This window comes from Staurois parvus, unplaced genomic scaffold, assembly GCF_062004578.1.
Source record: "Staurois parvus isolate SC_StPar_1 unplaced genomic scaffold, SC_StPar_1.0 ptg000723l, whole genome shotgun sequence".
In the NCBI taxonomy this organism is placed as follows: Eukaryota; Metazoa; Chordata; class Amphibia; order Anura; family Ranidae; genus Staurois; species Staurois parvus.
Window position 1 is genome coordinate 726,552 of NW_028318519.1, and position 22,899 is coordinate 749,450.

At 44.0% G+C, this 22,899-nt stretch overlaps 1 protein-coding gene across 1 annotated transcript in view; it reads right to left on the reverse strand.

Annotated features, from left to right (window-relative positions):
• The window catches only part of SCARA5 (scavenger receptor class A member 5), a 537,618-nt gene extending 515,534 nt beyond the window's left edge, over positions 1–22,084 (reverse strand). Inside the window, exon 1 of the mRNA XM_089653868.1 lies at positions 21,833–22,084. The gene's annotated coding sequence lies outside the window, so the exon portion shown is untranslated. The remainder of the gene's footprint in view (positions 1–21,832) is intronic.
• Positions 22,085–22,899: the final 815 nt, after the last annotated feature.

The following is a 22,899-nucleotide window of genomic DNA, read 5'->3' on the forward strand; positions in this document are numbered from 1 at the left end:
ATTAAATCTTTCCTTCTGAAAGTGTTGAACTGTTTCTATAGCTCTTTATTGCAATTTACAAATTCCTGCCTCTAAAAGAGCGCTACCGTGTTTGTTTAACCCTCTGCATAACCGGCCTGCGGTGACCGCGTTATGCAGACGATTATTTTAATCATTATAGTGTTATAGCTGAGATTGCCGAGTTTCCTCTTTCTCTGTACAAAAGGAGGTGGTGGCAGTGTGAAGGGTTAATTGCGTAATTAACCTGACCCAGTAACAATCGCATTCAGGCTGCCGGTACATCGATTGTGGTCCAATTAGCTGGAAAATCATTGTGCTGGGTACAGCTGGGTGTGGCATTGTTACGCACGCGACAGCGCGATTTTAGATTGGCTAGTCCTTCGGTCACGAGTTTGATGAGAAGGGCTGGGGTCTGACGCCGTGCCCATCACATATTGGTGACAGCGATCATGGGATCGTCACATATTGGTGGCAGCGATCTCGCGTCCGTCACAGGGGCTATTTATAGAACAACATGGCAGTCCAAATCTCAAGAGAGCTCTGTGTCCATTCAGACACAGGCTCCCCCAAGATGGATGCCTTAAACCCAGAAGAAGGCTGACACGCCCTCCCCCCTTCCATTCCTTTTGCTGCTGCTTGTCTTGGGCATGAACTTGGAGCCGAGACAAGTTTCAGATGTCAAGGAACCACTGTCAGAAGGCCATGCAGGGGCACACCCTGCCTGACCTAGTAGCTCAGCTTGCTCATCGTGTTGGAAAGAGACAAAGTACTAGATGCACCTTGTTCTCCTGGAGGGAGTTCTTCTTTAAAGCTTTTTAATAGGTCCGTTTTAGGCATTGAGATGAATTGGTTATCCTTTGGCTTTGTGTGGCAACCAGTGCCACAGGAAACAGCCAAGTATAGTTAAGAATGGATTCTACTTAGTATCAATGAATCCTGGAGGCTGTAACGTCCTATAGTCAATAACAAAAAATGAAGTTAAGGCGGGTTCACTCTTCCAAGAAAGTGATCCAAAACACATCTCAAATTCAACCATTAACTACTACAAGAAATGAAAGATTAAGACTTTTTGGAATGGCCTTTACAGTTTGAAATATTATTGGAACTCTGTGAGTAGATCTCAAAACATGCATATCAACCTAAGAATATTTCTATACTCAAAGCTTGAGCCAAGGAGGAACATCAAACTCCTAAAACAAGAACGCAAAGTCTGTTAGCTGGCTACAGCAACATTTGGGGGATGTGTTTTCTGCCAAAGATAAAGGATCTAACTCACAGGGTGCTCATATATATGCACGCTTTATTTTTTCCTTCTACTACATTCATACAATAGGCAATAGCACCCAGTTTGCTTTAAAGCAGACCTCCACTCTCCTTTTAGATATTGCTTTTTATAATGTACAGCGCTGAGCAAACTGTTGGCGCTATATAAATCCTGTATAATAATAATAATAATAATAATATTGCCTTGACTCCCCCATCTTTCATTTAACACATATGGAAAGTTTTTTTTTTGGGGGGTAGCAAGTACTTTTATGATTTTCAGACCCAAGTGAAGATCTTTTTTTTCTTCCTTCACACCCCAAGACATACTTACCTGCACTGGTAGCCTCGCTAGCGGTCTGATTATGTCCATATTTCTGTGCTCAAAGCGGTATATTTTTTTGCATGGAAATATGTATTTTTTTTTATTGTAGGCCTGTAATTTTTAGGAATAACTCACTGAAATCTGTCCGAACAAGAGTCTAGTAAACATCCCGGGTATGTTAAAATTTGAAACATGAAATCATAAATTATAATTTAATAAATAATCATAAAAAATAATAATATAATAATAATAAATTTAATTCAATAATATAATCAAACCAAAAACACTGAAATTTGAAATATAGCGCCAAGTTCGCACATCACTGAGCAAAGTCACAAAATCGTTTTCAGTGTCTGATGACGAATTTCCCCACGAATCATTATCACTCAATTCTGCAAGTGGTTCTGATTTACTATCGCTGTTCTCTAGCTGGTCTAAAACCGATTTTGACCTAAAGGGACGCTTTTTGGACGCCATGGACGTTTTTCAGTTTCCAGGCAGAAAGAACAGTAAAAATGCTGGCAGGGCGCCGGACAAAGCACTCGGGACAAATGTATGTGAAATGGTTTGATACAGGAATGTTTTACTATGTGATTTTAGTGTATTTAGTGAATGTGACTTTTTGTCATTTTCAAATTTCCCGCCGTTCCGTCCCCCGTATGTCCTAACGTCGCAGGGAATGGAACCCGGATGACAGATGCCGGCGTACACCGGAGGACATTGCCGGGGACACTGCGGGAGGGACATCGCGGGAGCGCAGGACAAGGTAAGTGAAGAAGAGTTCCCGGAGCAGCACCGCATGGTAAGCCCGAGTGTAGCTCGGGGTTACCGCTTGTGGTACTGAAACTTTACCCCGAGCTACACTCAGGAATACCGCCAGGGGGGTTACACCAGTCAAGCCTGCAGTCTCATACTCTTGATAGCACTGATTACACGTGCTCAAGCTTCCTCTCTGTCTTGCTCTGGTGTTTGGATTCCCCTGTTTTGGACCTTGGAGCAGATATTGACTGCTCTCTGAACTCTGCCTGCTTTTTGACTATGGATTAGGCCCTGTCTACTCTGATCCTTGCCTGCCTTGTACCTGCCTTGTACCTGGACTGTCATTGAACTAGTCTGCCTGTCTGCCAACTGCTACTAACTGTTTGCTGTGCTTAGTTCGCGCCTGCCGCACCGTTCTGGCCAGGCACTATAGCATTGTGTACAAGCCCTGGGGGCAACCGAGAAGGCCTGCTTTTGTTATGGAAAAGGGGGCTGCTATAGGTGAAGAACACAGAAGCCAGCTATAGTGCCTGACCACCTACGTTAGGGGTAAGCGTAACATCCCCCAGGTATTGACTGTGCATAATATAGACACCAATCCCTGCCACAAAGAGGCATGAACTTTTGCAGAATAACTTGCTTTAATGCAGGATTTCTCAACCAGGGTTCCATGGAACAACAGAAAAAGAGAAGGTGCTTTAATTTAATGCATTTTCCAATACATTTTTAATATAAATTTGATAAAAAAACTACTCACAAGCAGGGGCGGACTGACAACTCATGGGGCCCCCGGGCAACAGGGGATCATGGGGCCCCTGTGTCCTTGCCCAAACTCAAAAAAGCCTATGAAAAAGGTACCAGGGGCATCTCATGGGGCCCCCTACTGACCCCGGGCCCTGGGGCAGTGCCCAAGTTTCCAAATGGTCAGTCCACCCCTGCTCACAAGCATATAAGTTAAGAACGCTCATCTAGCCACACATCTGTGGCCCAAATATTACAAGATAGGACAGTCTCCAAAGCATGGGGGGGCACACCGAGGTCCCTTCAGGCTGACGCATTTAGAGGAAATATCCTTCTTCCTCAGAGCCTCGAAACATGTCAGCCCGCAGGGACCCTAGTGTGCCCACCACCCCCATGCCTTGGAGGCTGTCCTATCTTGTAATATTTAAGCCACTGATGTGTGGCTAGATGAGCGCTTTTAACTTCTATGCTTGTGAGTCGTTTCGTTTTTTTTCCATAATCAATTTTTATTGTTGAAAATAAGACTTACATCCGCAAGATCATCATTACAGCCGATATCATAATCATCAACAATAGAAAACAACACAATAAAGGATAATTGCAGCAAGAACAAACCATATTAGAATAGAAAGAATCATTCCCTCATAAGGCACTCTGGCACCATCTGGACATATCAAATTAAACAAAACATATAGTCAAGGGCTCAACATAAAACATTTGAACAGTGTGTTCCCAGCTATTTAATAGACATAAACAATACAAAAGCATCAAACCCACGGGGTTTCGTTATGAAAAATTTGTCAGTTTACTTGTGTTACATGAAGCACTTGGTTATACTAACAGCATGACACACCAATAAAAACTGATATATCGAAGGACTGAAAAGCAAAAAATATCCATTGTTGAAACGGGTGCGGAGAGAAGACAGCAGTCATCAATGTATTTATTATAATCATCAAGCTATACTAAAACAATAAACAAGTATAGAGTAGAAAAACAGACCAGAAAACCGACAATAGAAAGAGCAGGAAAGAGAGAAGGAAGAACACAGAAGAAGAAAGGGAAAGAGAGAGAAAAAAAGAAAAAAAAGCGGGGTGGGGGATAGGACCAAATTGGGTTATCCACTTCCCACACCTTCATTCGAGGAGTAGGGATCAACACCGCCCCGGGGGATTTCATCCAAACCATTCAAGCCATGCATCTTGGCAAGGAAGATGCTGCCCATCTCCAGGAGAACCGGACCTCAAAAAGGTACAGAAATACGATTTATTCATCCCTCAAACATCTTGCAGTAATCCTCAGAAAGTTTAAAGTGTATCCAACAAGCCCAAGTTTTATAATACGACGAGTATCTAGCATGAGCCGTGGCAATCAACTCCACCATCTCTTGTCATCGTCTTGTCAGTCCTCAGGAACCACTCCCTCAGAGAGGGCACTGAGGTCTTTTTCCAATAGCGTGGAATGCACATCCTTGCTGCCACTATCAAGTGCATAGCTAGTGATCCATGATATCTCCGACCCAACGAAGGTGAACAGTGAAGCAAGTATTGAAGATGAGTAAAGTCCAATTGATAGGAGGTGACCCAAACAATTATATCATGCACTCTCTGCCAGTATATACTCAGTACAGGACATTCCCACCAGATATGGAGCATCGAGCCCGATGCTTGCTGACATCTCCAACAGAGATCTGGAATAGTCGGGTAAATCTTGTGCAAGAGGTGAGGAGTTCTGTACCAATGCGTAAGGATTTTAAAATTATGTTCCTGCACCGATGCATTCACTGTACCATTGTGTATCGTCTTAAGAGCCTGCTCTCTATGCTCTGGAATCAAGATATATCCAATTCTCTCTCCTATTTACCAAGGTGTCTGACCACATTGTCAGACCCTTCCTGCTGCAAATTAAGATATATCAAGGAGATCAAGTGCCTCCACGGTTCCCTGGACAGGCAAAGAGTCTCAAAAAAAGTAAGAGTCCTACCACACATCTCACGATACGACAAACCCAGCAGAAAATGTCTAATCTGTAAGTAAGACCACCATTGAAAGGATGGTGGAGAATCTTTATGGGCTAAACCCATTCTTGAACAAAATTTACTTTTCTGAAAGAAATCTCCAGCTCTGGTCAGGGAAGCTTCAATGTAAATCTTACAAAAGGAAGGCTGTAAGCCCGGGGGAAAGGTCGGATTGTCCGCAACAGGAGTCATTGGACTCGGTATAGATGAAACCTTCCCAGCTCTACAGACCTTTCTAAAACCTAGCAAAACCGCTCCAATGAGCTGGTGTTTCGCCAAACATCTATCAGTAGCTGATGCGGGCAACCAAGGTATGGACACCAATAGTCCTTCCGCAACCTCCTGTTCCAGTCCAACCCAATCCTTCATCTGTGCATGTATGTGCCAATCTGCCATTCTAGTGCGTAGACATGCTCCATGATAAGATTCAAGGTCTGGCACTCCCAGCCCTCCCTTACTCCTTGGTTGGCACAATTGAGACAAACATCCTAGGGGTGCTACTTTTCCAAATAAATCTGGAGAATAGGCGCCGAACCATATGGAAAAAGATTCAGGGAAGGGAAATTGGAATAGTCTGCATGAGGTACAGACATCGCAGCAATACCGTCATTTTTAGCACTGCCGCTCTGCCAAACCAAGAAAGATGGAGACCACTCCAGGTAGTTAAGTCATCATCTATTTTGCGAAGCAGAGAATGGAAATTGAGATCATACAGCTCTGACAGAGATGCCAGCAAGAAGATCCCTAGATAAGTAATTCCCTTCACCTGCCATTCAAATGGAAATTCCTGTGATCACTTAGTAATGCTGGAAGAGTAGTTATTGGACGGGAAAGAAACAGAACGACATCATCCACAAAGGCCGCCACCTTATAACAGTGTGATCCAATTGTTATCCCCGCTATATCTGGATCTGCTTGAATATGTCTTAAAAAGGGTTCTAGTGTCAACACAAACTTAATGGGGGACAGGGGGCACCCCTGTCTAGTGCCATTTGTAATCGAGAAGGCCTTTGACAACAGCCCATTTACCTTCACAGAGGCTGATGGATTGGAGTACAAGGAGCCAATAAAGGTCTGCATTTTAATCCCCAGTCCCGCATTTGACATCACTGCTGCCATGTATTCCCAAGATACTCTATCAAATGCTTTTTCTGCATCCATAGAAAGAAAGAACCCGGGGTATTTAGAGGCAGTCAACCAGTTGTGTATGTTCAACGCCTTAATCATCTTGTCTCGACCCTCCCTACCTGGAACAAAGCCCACCTGATCCAACGGCACCCATGACCTAAGGTGAGGCAAAAGGCGATTAGCAAGAACTTTTGTGAACAACTTCACATCTACGTTTAGTAGGGAAATCGGATGGTAATTTTGGACACGCGTTAAATCTTTACCAGGTTTTGGAATAACGGTCACATGAGCCTCTAAAAGTTGGGTTGGGAGTGGCAAGCTCTCTTCCAACTAATTAAACGCTCACACAAAATTGGGGAGAAGCAGCTCCTGAAACATTTTGTAGTATAGAGTGGGCACTCCATCTGGACCTGGACTTTTACCTGGTTTCATGCCCTTAAGAGCCTCCAAAACGTCCTCAACCAAGATCAATTTATCCAGGAAGTCCGCTGCATCAAGGGATAAAGGAGGAACACCATATTGACTAAGGAACGCCTGGATCTCACTCACTCAGTCAAGGGCAGTTTTTGGAGGGTCTCCCGATGTCGATAGATTATATAATTTTTCACAATATTGAACAAATTGAGACGCGATAGCTTCCGTCAAAGAGTTCGAACTACACGACTGATCTCTAATGGAATGAGTAGTCATATCCTGTTTAGCTTTCTGTAGTGCTCTGGCCAGGTAACGGACATTTTTATTGGCATGTTCATAAAAGAATTTTGAGCGGAGAGAGAAATTCTAGCGCACCTGACCCCCCAGTTTCTCCAACAAAGCTTGCCGTGCTTGGGACAGCACCTCAGAAACCTGCACTGCCTGCGAACATTTATGATTTGTCTCCAAAGTCTGAATACGAGAAATAAGCCTATGCAACAAAGCTTGCCTAGCCTTCTTAATTTTCGTGGAAAGGGTAATAGTAAGCAGTTTTTAAAATCAAATTTATACTAAAAACATGTTGGATAATGACCTAGGCTTGTGCGCCCTTTCTTTTTCTGTTGTTTTTTTTCTAGTGGCTACAGGATATCCCAAGTCCTACAGGGCAGCAAGGGTATATGAGACTATCCACATATTTGCTGGACTATTCCACCTAAGCGCAGGAGATTATTCTTGTTGTAGGGTTCTATGAAACCCTGGGAATCCTTCAGAGGTTGCTGGGGGTTCCTTGAGCAATGAGCAATTTCTGCCTCTCAGCAATATTCCCACTGACACCATTGATCTTTTTAGCTATCTGTAAGGGGGTAATTGTTCCCAATGACCACAAGTGTAAGAAGCATTCCCCCCACTGACCATCACACTAATGTATCATGAGTTGTAAATATAGTCATTTTTAGCAGGGCTTCCCTGAGACTGAAAAGTTCAGTTTCAAGGGTTTCTCTGTGTTGAAAAGGTTGAAAAAGGCTAGTTTAATGTGATGAAACAGAACCTGTCCATATACAGTATTTGACATAGAAGTAAATTTCCATATACATAGTACAGATCAGATTGAGACTTAGCAAGATGCGGGTATTGTACTCACACATCAGCCGCACAATCCTCCATGCAAGGCCTATGTCCTCCCTTATTAACAGATAAACCGATGGTTTGGTCTGAACTTTGGCTGTTCAAACGTTTGGACGAACACCCAAAATTTGCCCACTCAGCCCCCTCTTTGGTGGGAGCCAAAAATCATGTAGCACTACCCCATTAGGAGTTGCTGAAGAACTGGGTCCCCCTTTAGTCTTGCACAGCCAGGCACCACACATCTTCCATTACGACTTGCATCAGGAGACAGAAAACCAGTCATTGAGCTTTGTTTTGAAGTTATATTAGGGATGTAGAACTTGGATGGGTTAAAGGGATGTACGGGATGCCCAAGGGAATGGTAAAATTCCTGAACTATTTACAAGCCTTATATTCTGAATTTTTTTTTCTAGCAGAGCTCTCTAGCCTCTTCTGGTGTGCCACCCAGACCCCAGATAAATCCTTTTCTTTATCCAGCTTGTCTGGAGGAATCCCTAGGCAAGGGAGTCCAAACTGCCACTTGAGCTGTAACAGTCCCAAGTGTAGAGCTAGTCAGGTTCTCCACCCAAATTCTCTTTTCCCTTTCTGGTCCAGGGGGTGTAGGAGTACTCACTGAGTCCTTCTCCTGTTGTGCTGTTTCGTAGGTTGCTGCTACCAGGCCTATCAGCTGGGCCGCCCCTTCCTTGTCTCCAGGCGATCCTCTCTCAGGAGGCCATTGAAGTCCACCGCTTTCTTCCTTTCAAGGTACCTCTGCCTGGAGGTGAGCCCCTTTCAGCCTGGGCTCCCTCCCAGGCTCCTGCATCTCAGCCTCACTTCATCTTCCACCCGCACTTCTCTTACTTAGCAGGCTCAAACACTCTTAAGGGTGTCCCAACCCCTTGCCAAGTTGGGAATTGACTGGTGTTCCTCAAGAGTGCAGTCAGCTACTGCTCAGATCAACCCACTGCCTCTAGAGCCTTCCTCCAAAGCTCCAGAGCAGGTGGAAATTACAGAGGTCCTGGCATGCAGAGCCTCTCAGCCCTGACCACAATTTGACCCCAGTCTGGCTATTACACCTGCCCAGGGGCGCACTGACAACTCATGGGGCCCCCGGGCAATAGGGGATCATGGGGCCCCTGTGTCCTTGCCCAAACTCAAAAAAGCCTATAAAAAGGTACCAGGGGCATCTCATGGGGCCCCCTACTGACCCCGGGCCCTCAGGCAGTGCCCGAGTTTCCAAATGGTCAGTCCGCCCCTGCACCTGCCTCTATCTAACCATTCAAGTCTAACTCCCCTTAGCCATCTAGAAGGGCATAACAAACAGGCCATATTTCTACCACTTCTATATTTGATAGCTTTCTGCTGACATTGGTCAAAGGGCTGGTGTTGAGTTTTTCCTCTCAATGGGGGCCCCCACCGGTTACACCTGAGCGATAGCTTACAATATATCGGGAAATGAGTTGCACACCATGCCGAAGCTCGTTGCAATACACTTCAACTCTTTTGCGGAAACATAAGCGTATATATGAATCTGTATTCTCTAGGCAGATTATTAATGACCAACCGTTAATATTAACCAATCAAATTCATGCATTTGTGTCCTTAATATTCACACCTTAATCATGTCAACCTTTCAACTGGTTCCTAAGGAAACCTCAGGAGTCCGCAGCTGTGGTGGCCCTAGGAGCCACCGGGATGCCTATGCCCACTAAGAGAAGGGGCGGAGATAGCAATGCCATATGGCTACTGGCCATATTTGTGCAATGTTATCAGCACCGTCTCTGCCCCTTCCTTCATAAAACTCATCAGATGGCTGCTTCTCCTTTCACTGTCCATTCACAGGCTAGGGCTGAGTCCATAAGTGGTTTGAACTTTGCCGACCATCAGAATGAGGGCATCTAGTGGAAGAAAAAATGTAGGCAAATGTCTAGATTAGTGATAAATACGGCAGAAAAAGCTTTTAAGGGGTTATTCATTTTTATGTTGTTATATTTGGCAAGATAAATGCATTAATAAGTCCATGTGTTTATGCAGGATATTAGCAATAATTGTTTATAATCTGACCTTGTATTCACAACGGGAAAATCAGCCACCAGAGAGTACATAGAGCTCCGCACTTTAATTATATCTAATAGTCCACTATTTGTGCAGGTGATGCAGACCAGCCTGGGGGTGTAAATGGCGAGGAAATGAATGAAATCAATATGGAGAGGGGCTCCTAATGGACTTACTGAGTGTGAAATGTATTGGTGGCGGGTTTATCGGGAAATGGATGAATTGGCAGCAGGACAATACAGCAAAATCCTGACACAGCAATTGTTAGAAAAGTATTTGTAATTGCTATCGTGTTCCGGACTCTAAAGGGAAACTCCGCTACACACATATCTTTTTGTGGTTTAATCCTTTTGCTGATAAAGCCTTTTTTTTTTCATTTTGAGTACACATGCTGAACCACTTTTTCACACATTTGAACATTTTTTTAGGTTTTTTTTTTGCTATATAAATGAAAAAGTCCAAAAATTTAAAAAAAAAGTGTTTTTCATATAAGTCCGGACACTTTCACCCCCTTCCTGCCCAGGCCAATTTTCAGCTTTCAGCTCTATCACACTTTGAATGACAATTGCGTGGTCATGCACCACTGTACCCATTTGAATGTTTTCGTATTTTTTTGAGACAGATAAAATTTATTTTGGTGGTATTTATTCACCACTGGGATTTTTATTTTTTTGCTATATAAATGAAAAAGTCCAAAAATGTTGAAAAAAAAAGTTTTCATATAAGTCTGGACACTTTTATCCCCTTCCTGTCCAGGCTAATTTTCAACTTTCAGTGCTACCACACTTTGAATGACAATTACGCGGTCATGCAACACTGCACCCATATGAGGTTTTTCACATTTTTTTTAGACAGATAACATTTATTTTGGTGGTATTTATTCACCACTGGGATTTTTTTTATGCTATATAAATGAAAAAGTCCAAGAATTTTGAAAAAAAGTGTTTTTCATATAAAATTTTGCAAATAAATAATTTTTCTTCATAAATCTTGGCCAAAATGTATTCAGTTATCATTTTAGTAAAAAAAAAAAAAATAACCCATAACCAAAAATATGTTAATGTTTTTTAACATACTGTCACCATAGCAGTACAGTGTCTCCATAGTGACACTGTACTACATGTGGGGGGTGATAAAGATTTTTTTTTTTGCACTGATTGCTTTTATACCCATAAAGGCTGTAAAAGCAATCAGTTCTCCTCTCTGGCTGCATTCTTGCAGTCATTGAGAGATACTGTGTGAGCTGTGATTGGTCACAGCTTGTCACATGGTACAAGGCTGTTGTGAATAGCCTTGTACCATGTGACCTCTTTGATCATTCACAGATTTCACACGTAGTAAGCAATGATGTCAGGAAGTGACATCTTGCTTACTACTATTCATGTGATCACCGATTGGCCAATCAGTGATCACATGATCAGGACCTCACACAGAGGTCCCGTACAGCGATTGGTGTTCCGCTGTGTCCTCCGGGCACTGGATCGCGGTGCTGCGGTGCTCCCAGGGAGCGCGCACAGCCTGTAGATGCGGGCGCCGTTTTTGAATGGCAACCCGCTCCTGCACTGCTCCCGTCCCGGCCATTTATGTACATGGGCCAGATGGGAAGTGGTTAAACCCCCCAAGTAACTATAAATTTTCTGAAAGCTGATGCAATATTTTTATGTTGCATGGTATTGGTGTAGTTATTTATCAAACGCATATTTTCAGGAAAAAAAGTACACAAATTTCTGGTTCAAAAAAACTCAATCTTATCCCCATGAGTGTGTGAAATCGCAGAAAAAAACCCTACAATACCCAAAACCCACTTCCAGAGGGCAGCACTACAGCAGCACATTTATATACCTCCGCACCCAAAAACATTGGTCCTGCTGCATTTTTTGCAGCATATCACAATGCACACTGGAGTTCAATAACCGTCAGTGGATGCAATAATAACTCCCAGAACTGGTGTCGGTGACCGCAATAAGAACCCCAGCATTGGTGTCAGTGAATGCAATAACAACCCCCAGCACTGGTGTCTGGGGCACAATATTACCCCCAGCATTGCTGTTGTAGCACTACCCCCTTAGGAGTTGCTGAAGTTTTGGGTCCCCCTATAGTTCTGCACAGCCAGGCAACATGCATTTTTACATCCGCTTGCATTCAGGAAGCAGTGAACAGTCCTTGAGCTTGTTTTTGAAGTTTTATTAGGGGATTTAGAACTTGGATGGGGTAAGGGGTGCATGGGATGCGCAAGGGTACTGAGAAACCGAGGACAACTTCCTGAACTATGTCCACGTCTTCACACAAAAATCCTCTTCAGGAGAGCTAGCCAGCATCTTCTGTTGTACCACCCCAGACCCCAGATGACTCCTTTATCCAGCTGCCTTGAGAAATCCCTCAGCAGGGGATCCAGTGCCTGTCACTTTAAGAGATAAGACAGGTGGTTGATGGGTGGTTGCTAATCTGGTTTCCCACCAGAGTGCTCCTTCCCCCAGCAGGCCTAGGGGGTGCATGTCTACTCACTCAGTCCTTCTCTTGTGTTGCTGATGGGTCGATGGCTGCTACCAGACCTTCTAGCTGGGTTGCTCCTTCCCTGCCTCACAGGTGGCCCTCTCTCAGGGGGCTGATGAAGTCCTGAGATTTCCTCCTTCCAAGGTTTACTGCCTGTAGGTGAGCCTCTCTCCATCTGGGCCCCCTCCCTGGCTCCTGCTCTCCAGCCTCACTTCCTCTCCATCTTCCACACAAACTCTCCTGCTGCTGAGCAGGCTTGGTTACTCTTAAAGACTGTCCTGGCTCCTTGCCAAGCTCCACCCCCAAATTGGCGATCATGGCATTAAAGGTTAACCTGCCCAACCCCCTGCCAGCCATCGCATCACCCCCTGCATTCTCAGTTTGGTGGGTATGGCAGTGAAAGTTAACAGTTAACCCCCCTTCCTGCATTGGTGGTGAAGTCAACCCCATCATCGGTGATCACTTACCTATCACACGTTCCCGCACCACTCTCTCTGCTCCGAGGCTGAGACTTTACTTCTTGCTCTCATATCGATATGTTTGGAAAAAAACTCACGTGTTTATGTTTACCTACCCGTTCTTGTCCTACACTGCATATTTGCATTGGGATGTGTACAGGGGCGACATGGGTGCTTTTAATTTTCTTTTAGATGCCTTTTTATTTTTAGTTTTTACTATTTCTTTACATACATTTTTCTTTTCTTTTCATTCGACTTTATTTCTATCTCTACAAGGCTAACAAGCCCCCTATGTGGTAGGGTGGGCAGGTGACAGGTCCTCTTTAGGCACCATGCACACTGTACAAGTTTTTCAGCGTTTTTTAGCATTTTTGCATTAGCATTTAGCTGCATTTGTCCTTATTTTTCCACATTTGTGGTTTTTAGCATTTTCTACACGGCAGAAAAAAATACGATTTTTGCTAAAAAAAACACCCAAAAACACTGTTTTGTGGCAATTTACCGCGTTTTACCGCGTTTACCAGAGTTAGAGCGTTTTTACAGCTACAAAACTCCTCTAGAAACCCACTAGTTCTGGGGTTTTTTCCTGCCAAAAAACGTTGATTCCAGTCTATGTGTGCATGGACACATAGGATAACATGCCGGGGGTTTACTGGCTGTAGGAAAAAATGCCAAAAGCCAAAAACATCCTCTGTAAAAACTTCCAGTGTGCATGAGGACTTATAGAGGCATCAGGAATCCATCAGACCGACAAAGACTCTCCTACCCTCTACTGCAGCTAATCAAGCACATGCTTGATTAGCTGCCTCCCCAGCCACAATAGCCAAGGAATGATCGCTCTGAACCCAGAAGTGAAATAATACCCATTTCTGGATTTATGCGTTGCAGTTTCAATGTTAGAATAGATTGCCGCAGGCTCTCTGGAGAAACAGGAGAGTTAAAAAAAAATTTGAAGAATATATTTAAAAAAAATATATTTAAAAAAAATATATCTTTTTTTAAACATATTTCTTCAAATATTTTTCATATATCTTGTAATAAAAACACATTTCAACATGCAGCATATATATATATATATATATATATATTTTTATTTTTTATTTTTTTAAATATATTGAATATGGCCAAAATTGTAGCATTTCAAATATTTGGCAATATATTTGGGAAGAATATTTTAAAAATGTATTTTAAATATATTTTTCTTCCATGTGTGATATGCCGCCATTTGTAGACACTATAACTTTCACGGAAAATAATTTACACGTATTGGGATTTTTTTTGTTTTAGCAAAGACATGCAGCAGAATACATTTTGGCCTAAATTTATGGCAAAATTTGATTTTTTTATTGGACATGTTTAATAGCAAAAAGTCAAAAAGTAAAAAAAAAAAAAAATATATATATATATATGTATATACTGTATATATATATATATATATATATATATATATTTTTTTTTTTTTTTTAATTTTTTTTTTTTTTAAATAGTCAGTCTTTTTTTGTTTATAGCGCTAAAAAATAAAAGGTGCAGAGGTGATCATAAATGCCCCCTAAAGAAAGCTCTATTTGGGGGGGAAAAGACATTTCATTTGGGTGCATGGCTGCGCAGTTGTTGGTTAAAGTAACGCATCGCCGTAACGCAAAATATGACCTGGCTAGGAAGGGGCTGGAAATCCTCAGGAGGGCAAGTGGAGTCCATCTCCGACTTTAAAAAAAAAAATACATAAAAATCCCTTGAATTCCAGAAGGTTTACAAATGTACATTGGTAGACAAGGGGTTAAATGTGCGTTTTTGTAAAAGCAGAGGACCCGTAGAATTAAATGACGTCGTTGCAATTTTTTTTATGTCACATGATATTCAAGCAACTGTTTGCTAGATTTTTAGTTAAAAACAATGCACTCCAATGAATTTTAATGCACACAATGCAATCTCCAAATTTTCAGTAAATTATAAAAAATTAAGTGTCTTTTTAACCAAACAGATATTAAATGGGTCAGTAGACGACGAGGAGGCGACAAAGTACGATTCCCAGCACTGCCCATTGCCGACACTAAATCCTTTTGCAGCTCATAAATTTAGTTATCTAGAAACCCTGGCTCTAGAATTAGTCTTCTCACTGCGTCGTGTGCGGCGATACCCATTGTGTGTTGCTCAGCCGTTGTTTACGTAAGTTTGCGTTTTTTGTTTGTATGTGCATCCTAAAGGGGACTTTACTTTTTTTTTTACTTTTTTTCCCGTTTTTTTTTTTAATTGAGTTTTGTTGTATTTTATTTTTTAACACTTTTTAAGGCCTCACTCGCATCCGGGCTTTTGTGATCTCTTCTGATTCTGCCCGTGCTCGTAAAACGCTCTGCAAAAAATGACAAATTGCACCATGCCCGTTCGGATGGCGTTCATTTTCAATGGCGCCAGAACACGGTGCGGTTCTGCCACGATTGTCGCATCAATCGCGCTGCAATCGCGGCAAAGCGCTTAGCGAGAAGCTTGTCGCTGAAAAAGGAGCAGGAGCTTCTTTTGAGCAACAAACCTGATGCGGTTTGCTGCGATTACAGCGCGATTTATCGCGTGTTGTTGAAAATGAATGCCAACCGAAAAAGCATGGCGCAATTTGTCATTTTTGCAGAGTTTTGGAATTGTGGCCAAAATGGCGGCGATTCTGCCTGAGATCGGAAACTCCTAGCTGTGAACGGGTCCTCAAACATTTTTTCCACTTTAAGTGGATGTAAAGGTTCAGCTTTTTTTTTGTCCTAAAATAATAAACATGTTATACTTGCTCTGTGCGATGGTTTTGCACAGAGCGACGCCGATCGATCCTCTACTTCTGGGATTTGCCCCTCCTCATCTGTGTTTGCCCCCATAGCAAGTGCTTGTCATGGGGGCTCGATCCCAAGCCAGGCTGTGTGTGTCCACAGACACACACAGTGCATCTCGGCCCCACCTCCAATCCCTCCTCATAGGATTTGATTGACAGCAGCAGGAGTCAATGAATTTTACTGCTGACTCTGTGCCTGTGAGGAGAGAGAGAGAAAGCTGTGATACGCTCTTAGGCACAATGCTGGATGAAAAGAGGAGCCAGGTAAGTATTTGGGTGGAGCTGATACTGGAAGGCTTTTTTTACCTTAATGCATATGTAATGGCCTCCAGGTTAGCCAGATAGGCTGGTTGTTTTTTTTTCTTTTTTAGGCAGAGGCTGGGTAGCAGCCTGGGATGAGTCAGCCTGGGAGGGAGGTAGGGAGGTCACCTCAGGACAGGCTTGGAGGCTCTAACAGGTCAGTGCGTCTGGAGCCACCCCACCTTTCTAGAGAGTGGAGAACGTTTTGGAATAGGGAAGTGGAGGAGAGGAGGCCCATATTTGCATGTTTGAAGGACCTTGGCCAATCCTTTGGCAGGAGGCTGCGCATGGCGACCAAGGCAACCCTCAAATATCACAGAGCCTGCAGGGCAGTGGTCAGTGTCAGGTTGAAGATGGAATGAGTAGCTGGAGTTTGGAGCCTGGGAGGGGGCCCCATGGAGAAGGCCTACCTTCAGGCAGCTGCTCTACTGCACCAGCATCTCCCAAGGAGGACATTCTGAGCAGCAGGGAAGGAGCCAGCCCAGCATAAGTCCTGAAGGCAGCCACCCACCCACCAAGCTAACAGTAAAGGACATTGTGAGTACTCTTGCACCCCCTGGGCCAGGTATGGGCAGTCAGGTGGAAATCCCAACTAACTGAAGTTTGGAGCCTGGGAGGGGGCCCCATGGAGGGGGCCTACCTACAGGCAGCTGCTGGAAAAGAATACCTCTACTGCACCACCATCTCCCAAGGAGGACATCCTGAGCAGCAGGGAAGGAGCCAGCAGAGCGTAAGGACTGAAGGCAGTCATCAACCCACCAAGCTAACAGTAAAGGGCAGTGTGAGTATTCTTGCACCCCCTGGGCCAGGTAAGGGGAGAGGACAGTCAGGTGGAAATCCCAACTAGTTAGTTTGGAGCCTGGGAGGGGGCCTACCTACAAGCAGCTGCTGGAAAAGATGACCTCTACTGCACCACCATCTCCCAAGGAGGACATTCTGAGCAGCATGAAGGAGCCAGCCCAGCGTAAGGCCTGAAGGCAGCCACCAACCCACCAAGCTAACAGTAAAGGACAGTGTGAGTACTCTTGCACCCCCTGGGACAGGTAAGGGGAGAGTGCAGTCAGGTGGAAATCCCAACTAGCTTCTCATCCAGGACTGCTGCATTTAATTGGCAGCTTCTGGGACCCATTGCCCAGAGATACCCTCCAGGTAGTGGAGAGGATGAATCATCCAGGGTCTAAGGAGGTACATCAAAGGGGCTTTAGCACCCCATAAAGAGAGACTGTTGCTATTCACATTTTTGTACAAAGGAGTTTGTCCTACAGTGCCTCGGCCATCCCACATACCCCTAGACCTCCATCCAAGTTCTTAATCCCTTAATAAAATCACAAAACCAAGCTCAAAGACTTTTCTTTGACTCCAATGTGCAAAGTGTGAAAAATGCGTGTTGCCTGGCTGTGCATAGCTTAAGGGGGACCCAAAACTCAGCGACTCCTAAGAGGGTAGTGCTACACATTATGCCATTAAAACAACTTTAACTTTATTAATATCACAATGGGACTGACAAGCAAGCAGTGGGAGGGGTTATGCAAATTATAAAATACCTTGACGGGTGGAGGTCAGTCTGGAGGAGTGGGCATTCCTAGGCATTTGTATGCAGACCACCCTAGGCAACGCTCACATGCAATGCTGAACCTTTATGATTGATAGAACTGGTAAGGTAATTCTCTCATTATAGAGACATTTTCCCCTGACTTGCTGTTGTGTCTCTGGGAAAGGAAATAAGGGAAAATCTCCCCAACGGCCCACACACAGGCAAAATGAAATTCAACAATGACATATCCAAGAGGCACTAGGACTCCAAAATGTCTGTTGGGTGCTGAAAACTTTAGCTGTGCAATCTGCTGATCATTTGCTTGATTTCTAATGCCTTTCCTTGAGTGTTGTAGGAAAGAACACATCCCCAGCTTCCCTTAAGGCAAGCATGCTCTTCACTACTCCTTTGTAATGCTCAATCTGCTGATCAACTGATTTGTAACGCCCTGCCTCGAATGTTGTATGAAAGAATATATCCCCAGCATTTTTTAGGTGTGCATGCTCCTCACCGCTGGCTACGGGATGCTGCAGGCATTAGCTGTGCAATCTGCTGATTAGCTGATTTGTAATGCCCTGCCTCGAATGTTGTATGAAAGAATATATCCCCAGCATTTCTTTAGGTGTGCATGCTCCTCACCGCTGGCTACGGCATGCTGCAGGCATTATCTGTGCAATATGCTGATCACTTGCTTGATTTGTAATGCTCTACCTCAAGTGTTGTATGAAAGAACATATCCCTAGCACTCCTTCGGGCATGCATGCTCCTCATTGCTGACCACAGGATACTGCAGACTTTTGCTGTGCAATCTGCTGATCACTTGCTTGATTTGCAATGCTCTGCCTTGAGCATTGTATGAAAGAACAAATCCCAGCATCCTTTCAGGCATGCATTTCCCTCACTGCTGGCCACAGGATGCTGCAGACCTTTGCTGTTCAATCTGCTGATCACTTGCTTGATTTGTAATGCTCTGCCTTGAGCGTTGTATGAAAGAACACATCCCCAGCATCCTTTCAGGCGTGCATTCCCCTCACTGCTGGCCACAGGATGCTGCAGACTTTTGCTGGTCAATCTGCTGATCACTTGCTTGATTTGTAATGTTCTGCCTTGAGCGTTGTATGAAAGAACACATCCCCAGCATCCTTTCAGGCTTGCATGCTCCTCACTGTTGGCCACAGGATGATGCAGACTTTTGCTGTACAATCTGCTGATCACTTGCTTGATTTGTAATCAAGCAACTGATCAGCAGATTGCATATCTAAAATCTGCACCACCCAGGGAGCATGAAAATCTAAGGGAATGCTGGGGATGTGTTCTTTCATACAATGAAAATGATTGATGGCAGAGAAAACTAATAGTTGTGAGAGGCAGGCCAACATAAAATCTAAAATAAACATTTGGACATGCTTTTAACAACAAGCTCAGAAATGTATGTTAGCTTTTTTGGAGTTTGGTTGCATGATTTTGGCCCCGTAGACTTAAATGGAAGTGCCTACAAATTCGCAACACCAGCAGTTCCAGCTGTATTTGCACTCACTTCACTTATTTAGGCCGCTAAATGCAACACAATGGACCAAACCTCACATTCACAGCAGAACCCCTTACCATCAACCTGGTACTCTGTGACATGTTAAATGCACACGCCTGAACACCTGTTGTGTTAAAAAACATGCAAAAACGCACCAAACACCGCCTGCATAAGCTTCCATAAGCATTTACTAGGTGTACATAGAGGCATTCGAATACAGAATATTAAGGTGGAGTGTGTTAAGGCAGCCTGTTCACTTAAAGAGCTGCCCAATCACCACAATGGACCAAAAACCACATTCACACCAGGACCTATTCCCACAGGCTGGATACTCTGTGGTACGTTAAAAGCACGCATGTTAACATATGTTGGGTCAAGCACTTTGCTGGGGCAGCCCCTTCGCTTGAAGGAGCTGCCCAGCTCACCACAACCAAATCCCATTCACACTAGCCTGGTACTCTATGGTGCTTTAGATGCACATTCATTAACACTTGTCACGCCTTGTGCCCTGTTCACTTGAATGGGCTGCCCAATGCACCAGAATGGACCAAAAAAATCCCACATGCAGCAACCTGGTACTCTGCGTTTCGTTAAACACACTTGCATTAACATGTTGTGTCAGTCGTTCTGTCAGAGCAACCTATTTACTTGAAGGAACTGCCTAACGCACCCCAATGGACCAACAACCCCATTCCCACCAGCCTGGTACTCTGAGGTACGTTAAACGTACAACGTGTTTTGTGTTGTGTTAGGGCAGCCAAATTATTTGAAGGTACCACAGCAGACAAAAATCCCATTCTCACCAGAACCCATTCCCACCAGAACCCAATTCCACCAGGACCCCTTCCCACCAGGACCCCTTCCCACCAGGACCCATTCCCAGCAGGACCCATTCCCATCAGAATCCATTCCCACCAGGACCCATTCCTACCAGGACCCATTCTCAGCAGAACCTATTCCCACCAGAACTCATTCCCACCCGCCTGGTATTCTGTGGTACGTTAAATGCATGTACATTAACATGTGTTGTTTTAGGGCAGCCCATTAATTTGAAGGAGCTGCCCAATGTACCACAACAGACCAAAAATTCACTTCCCACCAGGACCCACTCCCACCAGAATCCATTCCCACCAGAACCCAGTAACACTAGAAACCACTCCCACCAGGAGCCATTCCCAGCAGGACCCATACCCACTAGAATCCATTACCACCATGACCTATTCCCACCAGGACCCATTCCCACCAGGACCCATTTACACCAGAAACCACTCCCACTAGGAGCTATTCCCACCAGGACCCATTCCCACCAGGACCCGTTTACACCGGAAACCACTGCCACCAGGACCCATTCCCACCAGGACCTGTTTACACCAGAAACCACTCCCACCAGGACCCATTCCCACCAGGACCCGTTTACACCGGAAACCACTGCCACCAGGACCCATTCCCACCAGGACCTGTTTACACCAGAAACCACTCACACCAGGACCCATTCCCAGCAGGACCCCTTCACGCCAGACACCACTCCCACCACGACTCATTCCCACCAGGACCCATTCCCACCAGGACCCATTCCCACCAGCCTGGTACTGTACAGTGTGTTAAACATGCTGTGTTGCACATTGCGTTAGGGCAGCCCTTTCACTTGGATGGGCTGCCCAATGCCTCACAATGGAACAAAAAATTCCATGTACTGCAGCATCATTTGTTGCAATAGGACTGTCCAATGCAGCACAAGTCCAGCATTCCATTAGAAAATGCTAGTTGCTTGGCTCGCATGATGACCTTACGGTTAATAAAAGGTTTCATAAAAGCTTACAGTTGTAAGCACCCTTGGCTGTGTTATATGGTTTGTCCCAACCCCTGCAACTGTCACTTTTTCTGGATAGTTTGACCCGCATATGAAAAAAAATTAGCTTGCTAGTTGCTTGGCTTGCATGCTGACCCTTTGGATTAATAAAAGATTTTATAAAAGCTGACAGTTGTAAGCACCCCTGGCTGTGTTATACAGTTTGTCCCAACCCCTGTAACTGTCGCTTTTTCTGGACAGCTTAGCCCGCGTGTGAAAAAAATTTAATTTTAGATTGCTAATTTGTTAGCTTGCATGCTGACCCTTCCGGTTAATAAAAGGTTTCGTAAACAATTGACAGTTGAAAGTACCCCTGGCTGTGTTATATGGTTTGTTCCAACCCATGTAACTGTCACTTTTTCTGGACAGCTTGGCCTGCATGTGAAAAACATTAAATATTAGAATGCTAGTTGCTTGGCGTCTATGCTGACCCTTCCAGTTAATAAAAGATTTAATAAAAGCTGACAGTTGTAAGTTCCCCTGACTGTGTTATATGGCTTCTCCCAACCCCTGTAACTGTCACCTTTTCTGGACAGCTTGGCCTGCGTATGAAAAAAAAAATAGATTGCTAGTTGCTTGGCTTGCATGCTGAGCCTTCAAGTTAATAAAAGATTTCATAAAAGCTGACAGTTGTAAGCACCCCTGTGTTATATGGCTTGTCCAAACCCCTGTAACTGTCACCTTTTCTGGACAGCTTGACCTGCATGTGCAAAAAGAATTAAATATTAGATTGAAAGCTCTTTTGAGCAGGGCCCTCTCTTGTATTTTATTGTATTGTAACTGTGCTTGCCCTCACGTCATAAAGCATTGTGCAAACTGTTGGTGCTATATAAATCCTGTATTATAATAATAATAATTATTATTATTATTAATAATAATACAAATAATAATAACAAATAAACACAATAAATAAAAAATTAAAAAACATGGAGTTATATGCTGAGTACTATCATCAGAGGTATTAACCAAGCACAAGTGAATACAATGTTATTGGAATTAAGTAAAAAATAGTAAAAGTAAAAAAAAAAAAAAATCTTACAAAGGCTACTCACCTGTCTCACCAGGTGCTCTCCCAGAATTCCCGGCGCTCTTCGCGCTGACGGTTCAACTCCACCGAGTGCAGATTACAAGTGTTCCTGCAACATGGGAAGGACTTCTCCCAAACTTTGCTCCAGAAATCCAACTTGTATGTGAGATAAGTTCAGCCAAACTTCCCCTGTCCTGTCTGCGTGCCTCTTCTCCGCTCACATGTTTGAGAAGTGGAGTTTTGCAGTCACCTTGTTTTGGGAGGAAATAAAAAAAAAAAAAAAAAGAAAGGAAAAGATGGTTATATTTCTTATTTGACAAACCACACAATGCAACCTCCCACTTTTTTTGTTGGAAGGAAAAAAAATAGGATGTATTGATGAGCCTCAAAAATGTTCAGTTCTCATTTTTTTTTTTAATGTTCAGTGTTGCTGATGTAGTCATGCAGAAATGTTGGCTCATGCTGGTGGGACACTGCCCTCTTCTGGTAGTACTGCCAACTGCAGACAAGGGAAATTGAAGTTGAACTGTAAAGTGTATGTGAAGGCAAAACTTTATTGTTTCGTTTTGGGTCAAGTTGGGCAGCGTTTCTCAACATTCTTTCAGTTGCGGAAATCTTTAAAAGTATGAAGTGGACTTAACAATGGGAATCGTGAGTCTGGGACGATGCACTAAACCACATTGATGAAATTAACTTCAAATAAGGAGCTTCCCTTCCTATCTAAGGTCCCCCATCACATCAAAGTCCCTGCTTCACATCAGAGGACCCCATCGCTTCAGAGGTCCCTCATCACATCAAAGTCCCTGCTTCACATCAGAGGACCCCATCGCTTCAGAGGTCCCTCATCACATCAAAGTCTCTGCTTCACATCAGAGGACCCCATCGCTTCAGAGGTCCCTCATCACATCAAAGTCCCTGCTTCACATCAGAGGACCCCATCGCTTCAGAGGTCCCTCATCACATCAACATTCCACCATACATCGGAGGCCTCAAAGCACCACAGAGTCCCTCATCACATCAGAGTCCTCCTATAAAAGCCCCTCATCTTATCAGAGTACCCCCATGATGGAGTCCACCCATGACATCAGAGTC